Source organism: Talpa occidentalis, unplaced genomic scaffold (assembly GCF_014898055.3).
Source record: "Talpa occidentalis isolate TD23 unplaced genomic scaffold, MPIMG_talOcc4v2.1, whole genome shotgun sequence".
NCBI lineage: Eukaryota > Metazoa > Chordata > Mammalia > Eulipotyphla > Talpidae > Talpa > Talpa occidentalis.
The window spans coordinates 153796811-153807443 of NW_026555331.1; positions in this window are offsets into that span (position 1 = coordinate 153796811).

A 10633-nucleotide genomic window follows, 5' to 3' on the forward strand; every position below is an offset into this window, starting at 1 on the left:
GTCAATAATTCTCAAATTCTTTGATGATGAGTCGAGAATATCACATCATTTGGGAGACACTTTCCAAACTACACATGCCTTCAAGTTCTGACATGTGTTCTCAATTCCCACCTTCTTCAGGGTGCTCCCTGAGAAAACCCCTCTGAGTGACTGGGGTGTGTATATCATGCAAGTGGAGTAAGGCTGTTGACGTAAAGCTTGAGTACCACTGTTGAACACTGAGGAATCTGTTCATTGCCATGTGCCCAAGGCCTAGCAGAGTGCCTGGCACACAGTAGGTGCATAGTATGTACTGACTGAATGAAAGAATGCAGTTTGCTTTTTAATTTGCTGTTAATTTCTAATTCACTCTTTTTACCACTTTAGAGATATGTCTTTTTTTTTTTTTTTTTAAAAGATTTATTTATTTATTTATTTTTACAAGCACTGGGTACAGTCAGAAGCATGGGAAGTTGAGAGAATTCACCAGAGCCAGAGGGGAGAGCAGAGCAGGCAGACTGACGAAGTACACTGCTGAGAGGAGCAGCGGGTGCTGCAGGAGAGGTCTGCGCGCCATGTGGGACCCTCGCCTGGTGGCCAGGGATTGAACCGGGGCTGCAGAGGCTGCAGGCAGCTTGCAACCCAGCGCTCAACCGCTGCGCCACCGGGGAGGCCCTAGAGATATGTCTTATATTCTGGACTCTGTTATGTCTATTGAGGTGTCTGCTGTCAGTTTTTTTATTGTTCTTTTAAAAGTCTTTTTCCTCTGGCTGCTGTTAATATTTTTCTCCTTAGCTTTGGTTTTCAGAAGTTCTACTGTGATGTGTGTAAGTAGGATTTTTTTTTTTCTTACCTGGGGCTCATGGCTGCTTGTTTCTGTATCTTGATATTTCCTGTCAGTTTTAGCAAATTCTCAACCATTAGCTCTTCAAATATTGCTTCATCCCCATTCTCTCTTTCTTCTCCTTTGGTACTCCAGTTACAGACATTACTTTCTCTTCTATAGTTCCCATCCTTTCATCTATGTTTCATACTGGATATTTTTTCCTGGCCAGTCTTCTGATTTACTAAATCTCTCTTCAGCTGTGTCTAATTTGATGCTACCTATATATTGAGTTCTAAATTGTGGTTATTATTTTTAAATCCTATTGTTTTCATTTAGCTCAACTGGATATTTTCTAATTCTCTGATGAGTTCTCAAGTTTGTCTGTAAAATCTTGGAAAATATTTATCATAGTATTTTTAACAGCTTTGAGTAAGAACTCCATTATTTTGATTCCTTATGTTTCTACTTCTCTTGTCTGTTGTTTCTCAGGATTTCAACTGACTTAACTCTTCATAACCTTATTGATTGTTTATTGTGTGCATGGCATTGTATATTATCCGTTGTAGAAATCGAATCTGGGAAGAGGTTATTTTTTGCTAAAGAAGATAATTAGGGACACTAGCAATTCCAGATCATGTTACTCTAATGTAGATCTTGATGAATGGAAACTGGGTTTCTGGTCATCCTTATTCTGAGAATCTAGCCATTGAGATTCCCAACCTACAGTGTGGATTTTCCCCCAGGGCTCCCTGTCCACTGCAGATCCCTCACACACAATTCTCAAAATATCTGCTCATCTTCTCGGTCTTTGTTACTCTTTTATGAGTTGGCAGATGCTGTGGGAGAACAGTAGATCTAAAGATGGATGCACTTCCTTGGGTTAAATCCTCTAGATGTCAGTCCTGTAATTCTTTACTGTGCCCTCATTTCCTCCCAATGCTTTTAAACAAGTTGTTCTTATATTTTGTCAGCTTTTCTAAAATGTTCTTAGTGAAAGGGTTGTTCCCCATTATCTAGTCTGCTGTTTTCAGAAGAGAACTAATTCAGTCCTTATTAAATTTTTTTTCTTACCAGGTAAGTTAATAGTAAAACACAAAAACTTTTTTTTTAATTTTTTAAAAGATTTTTTTATTTATTCATACAAGAGCTGGGGCACAAGCCAGAGATGGGGGGGCAGTGAGAGGATTCATCAGAGACAGAGTGGGAAACAGAACAGGCAGACTGACGGAAACACACTGCTGAGGGGAGCAGTGGGTGAGACAGGAGAGGTCTGCCTCGCCATGTGCGTTTCTCCCTGGCTGGCCAGGGATCGAACTCATGCTACAGAGACTGTGGTTTGCTTCATGGTGTGGTGCTTAACTCCTTGTGCCACCAGGAAGGCCCCCAAAACTTTTTTTTTTAATGTCATTTTCTGTTTCTTCACTTATTGGTGAAGTTGCTATTTGGCACTTTCTAAACAACTGAGAAACAAGGCAGATGGCCATCAAGATAAAGGAAGATATCTGGCTAATTCACAAACTTTATGGTTAGCCTAAACAATGAGATAAAAGAAGCATTCCCCAAATGAGGTTGAGCAGACATTTTCCCTTTTCAAAGGCAATTCCATTTTCAATGTTTATATGTTATTGGTCCCCTGAAGCAAATTTCTTTTCACACAAAGCATAAAGATATCAGGTATTTCATCAAATAGGACAGAACTTCTCAGTGGTGGGGGTTGTATACACCATATGTCACGTTAGGGACTGAGGCAACACCAGGGTGAAGGTGCAAGCAGGAGAGGTCACTGAATACACAGGTCAGGGCCCGATCCAGGGCTGTTGTTAGAGTGGACTCAAGCTAAGGAGGAGAGAGGGCACTGGCAGTGAGCAGCCCAAGGTGCCCGGGGAGGTCAGCAGACCTGGACTAAGGCAGTGCAGCTGGCAGGCTCTGGGGAGACCTCGTAACTGGGGCAGTCTGCTATCAGTTCCTTCTTGTCCAAGGGCAGCCTCATCCCATGGGGCCAGCCTGGAGGAATGTGAGGGAAGAGAATTTCACACTGGTTTCTGTGGGCAGAGAGGGAAGTGGAATCTTATACGTCTCCAGACAGAGGCAATTACAGCCCCAGAAGCAAAGCCCGGGCAGTATTTCCCCAGAGTCGATCCTATTTCTCTCCCCGGGCTGACAGCTACCTCAGGGATGATGCTTGTTGATGGTATCTGCCAGGGAGCTGATTTGAAACTCAAAGAGGGAGTCAATGTGTAGGCAGAATAGCCAAGGGAAAAATCCAAGGCAGCCATGCAGGCTTCTCTCTGCTTCTAGTAACCACTGACTCCGGTGTGACGAGCCTGATCCCCCTTCTCTCTTGGAGCCTGGAGAAAAGGGGGCAGAACAAGACCTCCCCACTTTCCCTGGCTCTCCCCTTGTCTACCTCCACCTGCCTAACTCAGTCAGAGCATCTCCAAATGGAAAGGGGTTGTGGGGGGAGGGGATCGGTCAGACCAAAGGGGTCCATTGTCTGGTCATGGACAGTGGTGAATCGCTTTAGTAAATAGGGATGTTGATTTATAACAACGCACACCTGGCCTCACCTAAGGCTTTAATGCAATGTCAGGTCAATAAAAAATTACTAAAAGTGGGCCTCCCTGGTGGTGCAAGGGGTTAAGACCCAGCCCATGAAGCTATCTGCAGCCACTGCAGCACGAGTTCTGTCCCCAGCCAGGGAGCTACCCACATGGCACAGCAGACCTCGCCTGTCTTGCCCGCTGTTCCCCTCAGCAGAGTATTTCAGTAGATCCGCCTGTTCTTTTTTTTCTTCTTTCTTTTTTCAGATCCGCCTGTTCTGCTTCCCACTCTGTCTCTGGTGAATCCTCTCACCGCCCACACCTCTGACCTTTACCACAGTTCTTGTATGCAATAAATAAATACATCTTTTTAAAAATTACTAAAAGTAAAGAATTAAAGCATCACTGACAAAATAAAACCAAATCTTAGGTTCTATCAAGCAAAGGGTCACAAAGCTTTCTACAATCCTGTATCTCAAGATGACACTGTGGGCATGAAAGGCCACCCAGGTTGTTTGCAGAGGGTGAGATGAGGTGGAGATGTGGGGATGCAGCCACTCCAACCCCCGAAGTGCATTCTGGGGATGCTCACAATCCTGCCAAAGGACCACCGACGGCACATTCTACACCGTATCTGAGAGAATTGTGTGGACCAGGAATATTGTCTTGAGAAAGCCATTATATGAATAAAAAAACTCCAAAGCCAAACCAACCAACAAAAAACTACATAGTAAGGGCCTCCCAGTGGCACAGTGGGGTTGAGCGCTGCCCTGTGAAGCTGTCTGCAGCCTCTGCAGCGTGGGTTCAACTTCTGGCTGGCCAGGGAGCTACCCACATGGCGCGGCAGACCTCTCCTGTCTCTCCCGCTGCTCCCCTCAGCAGTGTCTTCGGTCCATCTGCCTATTCTGCTCCCTGCTCTGTCTCTGGTGCCTCCTCTCACCCTCCCACGCCTCTGACCTGTACCCCGGTTCTTGTATAAATAAATAAATCTTAAAAAAACAAAACCAAAACCCCCCAAAAAGCTACATAGTGATCCCGTCAGAACCACTTCCTTAGCAAAGCAGGAATTCCTTTTAAGCCCTCACCTCAGCTGGCTGATGAACCTCTAAGGTGGTCAGAACCGCTGTTAGGGATGATGTTCCTTTCCATTCTATTATATATGTCAAAACCCGGGCAGAACAAAGGGGCACGCTGAGCAGGGCAATGTCCAACCTACTGCATTGACCTTCCTCCCTGCCCCTGCCTGCGGTGAGTCTCTACATGGTGACTCAGGAGGGTCTCGTCCACATTTTCGCATATGTATGTGGCCCCCACCCTTCCGACAGGGTCCATTTTTAATACAAATAACAGAATTTTATATTAAATTCCATCCCGAACATTCTAATTGACAGAAAAGTGGACTGTGGACTCCATGGGTTTCAAACAATTAAGTCCCCATTTTGGCTTCTAGATCTTCACAGAACAAATTGATCTCAGAGTTTGTTGATTCTGCAAGAACTTGAAGGCAGCTGTCTCCTCCAACTTATCTTCTCCCTGATCTCCTCTTTATCATGCGCTTCATTCTCACCAAAATATCTCTGGTTCCTTCCACCCTCCTGTGGCTTTGAGTTTAAAAAAACAAGAGAATAGCTCTTGGGGAAAGGTTAGCCTCACAGCTTTCTGCGTGAGATACAGCCTACAGCACACTCGGGGGCACTGGGCTATTGTTGTTCTTTTCTGAAGACTGTATCTGAATGATCTGAATTCCACGTTCATAAATAAGATAATCAGATATTCAAGTGCCTCATTTGCAGTTGCAAAGACAAACTTTAAAAACCAGGGCGGGGCCTCCCTGGGGTAGCAAAGAGTTAAGTGTCAGCAGTAGGAAGCGATCAGCAGCCACCGCAGCAGGAGCTCAGTAGGGGAGAGGGGGTGGCTCAGGAGCTGACCCGCAGGGCACAGCAGACCTGTCCTGTCTCCCCGCTGCTCCCCTGACAGTGTGTTTCAGTAATCCCCCCGTGCTGCTCCCCGCTCTGTCTCTGGGGAATCCTGTCACCCCTCCCCTTGTGCTTCGGGCCTGTACCCCAGTTCTTGTATGCATAATAAATAAATCTTAAAAAAGAAAAATGGAAACTTTTAAAAAATATGTAGATTCCTCCTATAGTGGGGGGAAAAGTTAAAATGTATTTTATTGGGTCTCATATTTATAGACATTTTCAAATTTACTTATTGAAACAAAAATAAACGACCGTTTAAATCCCCAGTTACATGAAATCTATTAGCTGGAAGTCGGTTAATGAGAATAATTAATCGGGCTGTCTTCCTCAGAGGGATGAAGAGTGTGCTTTGACATAAAAATCAAAACACAAGATTGCAGAGGTATTTTAGGATGGGAGGAATTTCCCAGACTCTTAAAACGCACTTGCAAGGATGAGAGGCCTTGGCTGGGAGCCGGAAGTCGTCAGTTTCTGTCCCAGACTGGCCTCTGGTGCCTGGCCTGCCGGGGGGATGGTGTCCCCGCGAGGCCGCGGCCTTCATCACCCTCCTCCCCACACAGCGGGCGCCTGCCGTCTGGCCCCCGCACTCACCAAGAGCCTGGGCGAGGCGCGGGGTGTCCCGGAGGCTCGTGCTGGCCCTTGGAGCAGGGCTCAGAGGGGTTAAGCGGCCAGCCCAAGGTCACCCCCAGCCCAAGGTCACCCCAGCCCAAGGTCACCCCAGCCCAAGGTCACCCCAGCCCAAGCCAGGGGGCCCGAAGTCACCCGCGCGGGCCGAGCTCCCCCGCTGCCGGGGCTGAGTGTCGGGGTTACACTTGTCAGCGCTTCTCGGCGCGCTCGTCCCGGCCAGGCCCGGCCCGCGGGCTCCTCCGCGCCGCTGCCCCGCGGGCTCCTCCCGGTGTTAGGGGGAAAAGGCAGTCCCAAAGCAAATTCCATACAGGCTTTGTGGACTCCACCCCCACCCCAGGTCAAAGCCAAAGACACTGGGAACTCCAAATCCCAGCCACCTTCCCTTTGGTGGTGATGGGATTTGGAGTTCCCAGTGTCTTTGGCTTTGACCTGGGGTGGGGGTGGAGTCCACAAAGCCTGTATGGAATTTGCTTTGGGACTGCCTTTTCCCCCTAACACCGGGAACACTGGCTGGTTCCGAGGCGCACGGGCGACCCCGCGCTTTCTCCCCCGCACCCCAAAGCCTTGCACCCCGTGCTCCAGTCCATCCTTCCAGATGCCGCTCCCCGAGCTCGCGCCCCTCTCCGTGCCCGGACCGGGTCGGGCTTCCCGGCTCGGATTCCGTTTCCTCTGACGTGCCCATGACGTCAGGTCACCCCTGGCTGCGGGCGCTCCCCCAGCCCACCTGGCCCCCCGCCCCCCGTCCTAACTGCACCCGGGAACCGTCTCCTGTAACGTCTTATCAGACAGAAAACATCGGGGAGCCCCTCCCACGGCCACCCCAGCCTGCTCGCCGCCCCTGCGGGGCACGGTGGGGGCGCTTTCCCGAGGGGATCCCGGGTTCCGGCGCGCGGGCTCGGGGGCTGGGGGGGCCGGGGCGCCTTCGCGGCCGGGCTGCAGGGCGCGTCTTTCGGGGTCGCCGCCGCTGCGCTCGGCCCACACGGGGCGCTGCCCGCCCAGGCCCTCGGGTCACGCCGCGCCCGGGCGCCCTCGGGGCTCCGGCCCTGCAGGTCCACCTGGGGGAGCACCCGGGCCGTCGGCGCCTGGACGGTCCCGCGCGAGACTGTCCCCCGCGAAGCCAGAGCCGCCCCTGTGCTTCCCGCGGACGGCCCGCGACGAGCCGAGGCTGCCCCGGCGGGCGAGGTTGTCCGGCGGGCGAGGTTGTCCCGGCAGGCGAGGTTGTCCCGGCGGGCGAGGCGCCTCGCGTTGTCCTCGGCAGCGCCCGCCGAGGCGGGTGTAGTTAAGGGCGCTGACGAGGGTTCCGAGGCCCCTGGCAAGAGGAGCTGACGGAGGAAAAAAAAGTTTCTGGAAATGCGGCCGCGGACGGACCGCGAGACGACACTGCCCCCCGGCGGCCGCCGCGCGCTCGGGCCGGGGCCGGGCCCGCGGAGGGCGGGGTTCGGGGTGCGGGTTCGGGGTGGGCGCCCCCGTGTACCCGCCGCTCCGGCCGCAGGACGGACATTTTAATCACCCAGTGGACCCGCCCAGGAAAGCTTGGCTTGTCGTGACGAAGGGCCAAACCGCCCACGCGTGTCCTCGCCCCCTCCGATGCCCCAGCCCGGGGGCCGCGGGACCCGCAGCGCCCCGCCGCGGGAAGGCTCTGCCCACCCGGTGGGTGAAGTGGCCCCGGAGCCCAGAATCACTTGCGAGGACCACAGCGACCCCAAGCCGCCGGCCCGCGTGGAAAGCATCCGGATCCTTCTCAGTCTTGAGGTTTCCTTTTTATTCTAGGAGGTTGCCGGGCCACCGGGCCAGGAGAAGCAGAATCAAATAAACAAACCACAAGCTGGAAACTGAATCAGCGATTAAAAAAGCTCCCCCAGGGTTTGACAAATGCTATCACCCCTAAAGAAGAATTTAGCGCATCTCGCTCGGGTGGTCCGCACGATGGGTGTCTAGTCAGCCAGAAGGAAATGCTTCCCTTGCCAGCTACGTGCAGGGAGCCGGAGGGAGTAGATGCCCCAAACCACGTCAGAACCACAAACAAACGCCCGGCGCTTACATGGCGGGGTTGGGACCAAGCAAGACAGTCACAAGCAGCAGGGGCTGCTCCCCTCCCAAGGCCGCCCGCCTGGGACTTTGCAGGCCTCTCCTTCAGCAAACCTGTCCCTTCTGGGGGCAGGGAGGCCCCAGTGGGCCTGGGCAAGCCCTCCTGACCCTCCCCTCCCTTTGTAGCTACCAGCTCCGTCTCTCGGGGACACACACTGAAAGGTGCCGCGTGGTAAAGAAAAGAAGAGCCAGGCCAAGTTTCTCAGAGGTGGGGAAATTTATTGGGCCCCTGGTGGGATTCACAGACCCAAGGTGGGGGTCGGTGAAGTCACCCACGTTGCCAGGGGGAGGCAGACTTTTATAGGGTGAGGAGAGGTCCGGTGGGAAACTGGGTTTGCATGGGGGGGTGTTTGTAGGGCACGAAAAGATTTGTGGGGCAGGGAGAGGCTTATTGTCTGAATTTTCTAGGTGGGCTTCCGCATTCCTGCCCCCAGGTGGGCTTCCTGGTGGTCTTTTGCCTTCCGGCCTCCTGCACAGACCTTTCACATACCTCGGATACGGATACTCGCCCTTGTGGCTGAAAGGCGAGCTCCGGGGAAATTTTTCCCAGAGTTAACCCAAGGACCCTGTTCTCTGAACCCGACACTTCTCCAAATGGGCTTCATCACGATCTCAAAAGTGGGGTAGGGGACCTCCCCGGTGGCGCAGGGGTTGACGTCTCAGTGCTATCAAGCTATGGGCAGCCACTGCAGCAGAGTTCGATCCCCGGCCAGGGAGCTACCCACGCGGCGCAGCGACCTCTCCTGTCTCCCCGCTGCTCCCCTCAGCATTGTATCTCAGTAGATCCACCTGTTCTGCTCCCCACTCTGTCTCTGGTGAATCCTCTCACCCCCCTCACCACTGGCCTACACCCCAGTTCTTGTATGCATAAATAAAAATAATTTTTTTAAAAAAGGTGGGGGAGGGGAGGGAGGCAGGTCAAAGGTGGTGGTGAGGAAAACAATTCTCATGACAAGAAAAAAAGCTGTAACTGTCTGGTGATGGATGTTAACTGGACTTGTGGGAACTATTTCACAACATACACAAATACATAATCTCTGTGTTGTCACCTGAAACTGTGGTTACCCGAGCTAGTGCTGTCCCCACCCCGGGTCAGAGAACGCCCCTGTCCTGCACTCGGGGTTGCCCCCTTGCCGCTGAACCCTCAACACTGCCCGCGCTGTCTTCAGGTTCTTAACACTTTCTTTTTTTTTTTTTTTTTTTTTTTTTATAGAGGCATGTTTTATTTATTTATTTTGTTTGTTTGTTTGTTTTGTTTATACATGCACTGGGTACAGTCAGAAGCGCGGGAGGGTGAGAGAATTCACCAGAGCCAGAGCGGGGAGCAGAACAGGCAGAAGGACCAAAGTACACTGCTGAGGGGAGCAGCGGGCGGCAGGAGAGGTCTGCGCGACATGTGGGATCCTCCGCCGGCGGCCGGGAAGCAGCCGGGGATCGAACCGGCGCCGCAGAGGCCGCGGGCAGCTTCGCAACCCAGCGCTCAACCGCTGCGCCACCGGGGAGGCCCTCTTAACACTTTCTTGAACCAACTCCCCACTCCCTCTGCCCACCACCCCGTCTCCATTTTGCACTGGAGCAGCAAATGACACTGGTCCTGCATTTCAGGGAAATTGCTAGCTTTGCCTCTCCCACTGTAACAGGGAGTGCCCCCGGAAAAGGGGAGGCTCCAGGTTCCCTGCCCCACCCATGTGAGGGTGGAGCTGCGCAGGGAGGAGAAGCAGCAGGAGAGGAGACTGGGGAAGGACGGAGGAAGATGGAGAGCAAGAAGGAGGCCTGGAGGAGCCACGTGGAGCAGAGACACGTGAAGAAGCCTGGGCCGGTAGAGACAGACGCGGGTGAGAGACTGTGGGGAGGGGACAGAGGCAGCTTTTGTCTTGGTTTTGATTTTGCTCTTTTTTTTTTTTTAAAGATTTATTTATTTATTTATACCAGCACTGGGTGCAGTCAGAAGCGCGGGAGGGTGAGAGAATTCACCAGAGCCAGAGCGGGGAGCAGAGCAGGCAGAAGGACCGAAGGACACTGCTGAGGGGAGCAGCGGGCGGCAGGAGAGGTCTGCGCGCCATGGGGACCCTCCTCCGGTGGCCGGGGAGCAGCCGGGGATCGAACCGGCGCCGCAGAGGCCGCGGGCAGCTTCACAACCCAGTGCTCAACCGCTGCGCCACCGGGGAGGCCCTATTTTGCTCTTTTCTTCCCAGACTTGTCTGTTTCTGACCCTTTTCTATAGGTCCCTGCCGGAAGGTGCTTTAGACTGTGACAGGCTTTCGGGCCTTGCTTTGGGCCAACCCTGTCTGGCTGGACGTTTACCCACGAGGGGACGGGTAACTTCAGGTGCAGGGCTTGGAAACGATATTCATTGTCTTGTCTTCGTTGCACACTAATTGTATTAAAGTTCTTCCGCACTAAGACTATGCTTTGTCTTGATGCGGCAGATGGCGGAACCTATGTAGAGCAGGCCGGTTTGGGGGTTCTGGGGTGCCCCCTCCCTGTCCTGTAGCAACTGTTAGAAAAATCTTTCTAAAGAGAAATTCCTGAGTCCACCAGCCAGATTAAAAAAAAAAAAGAAGTCAGCCCTTGGGTCTCCCTTCATGCAGCCCTTT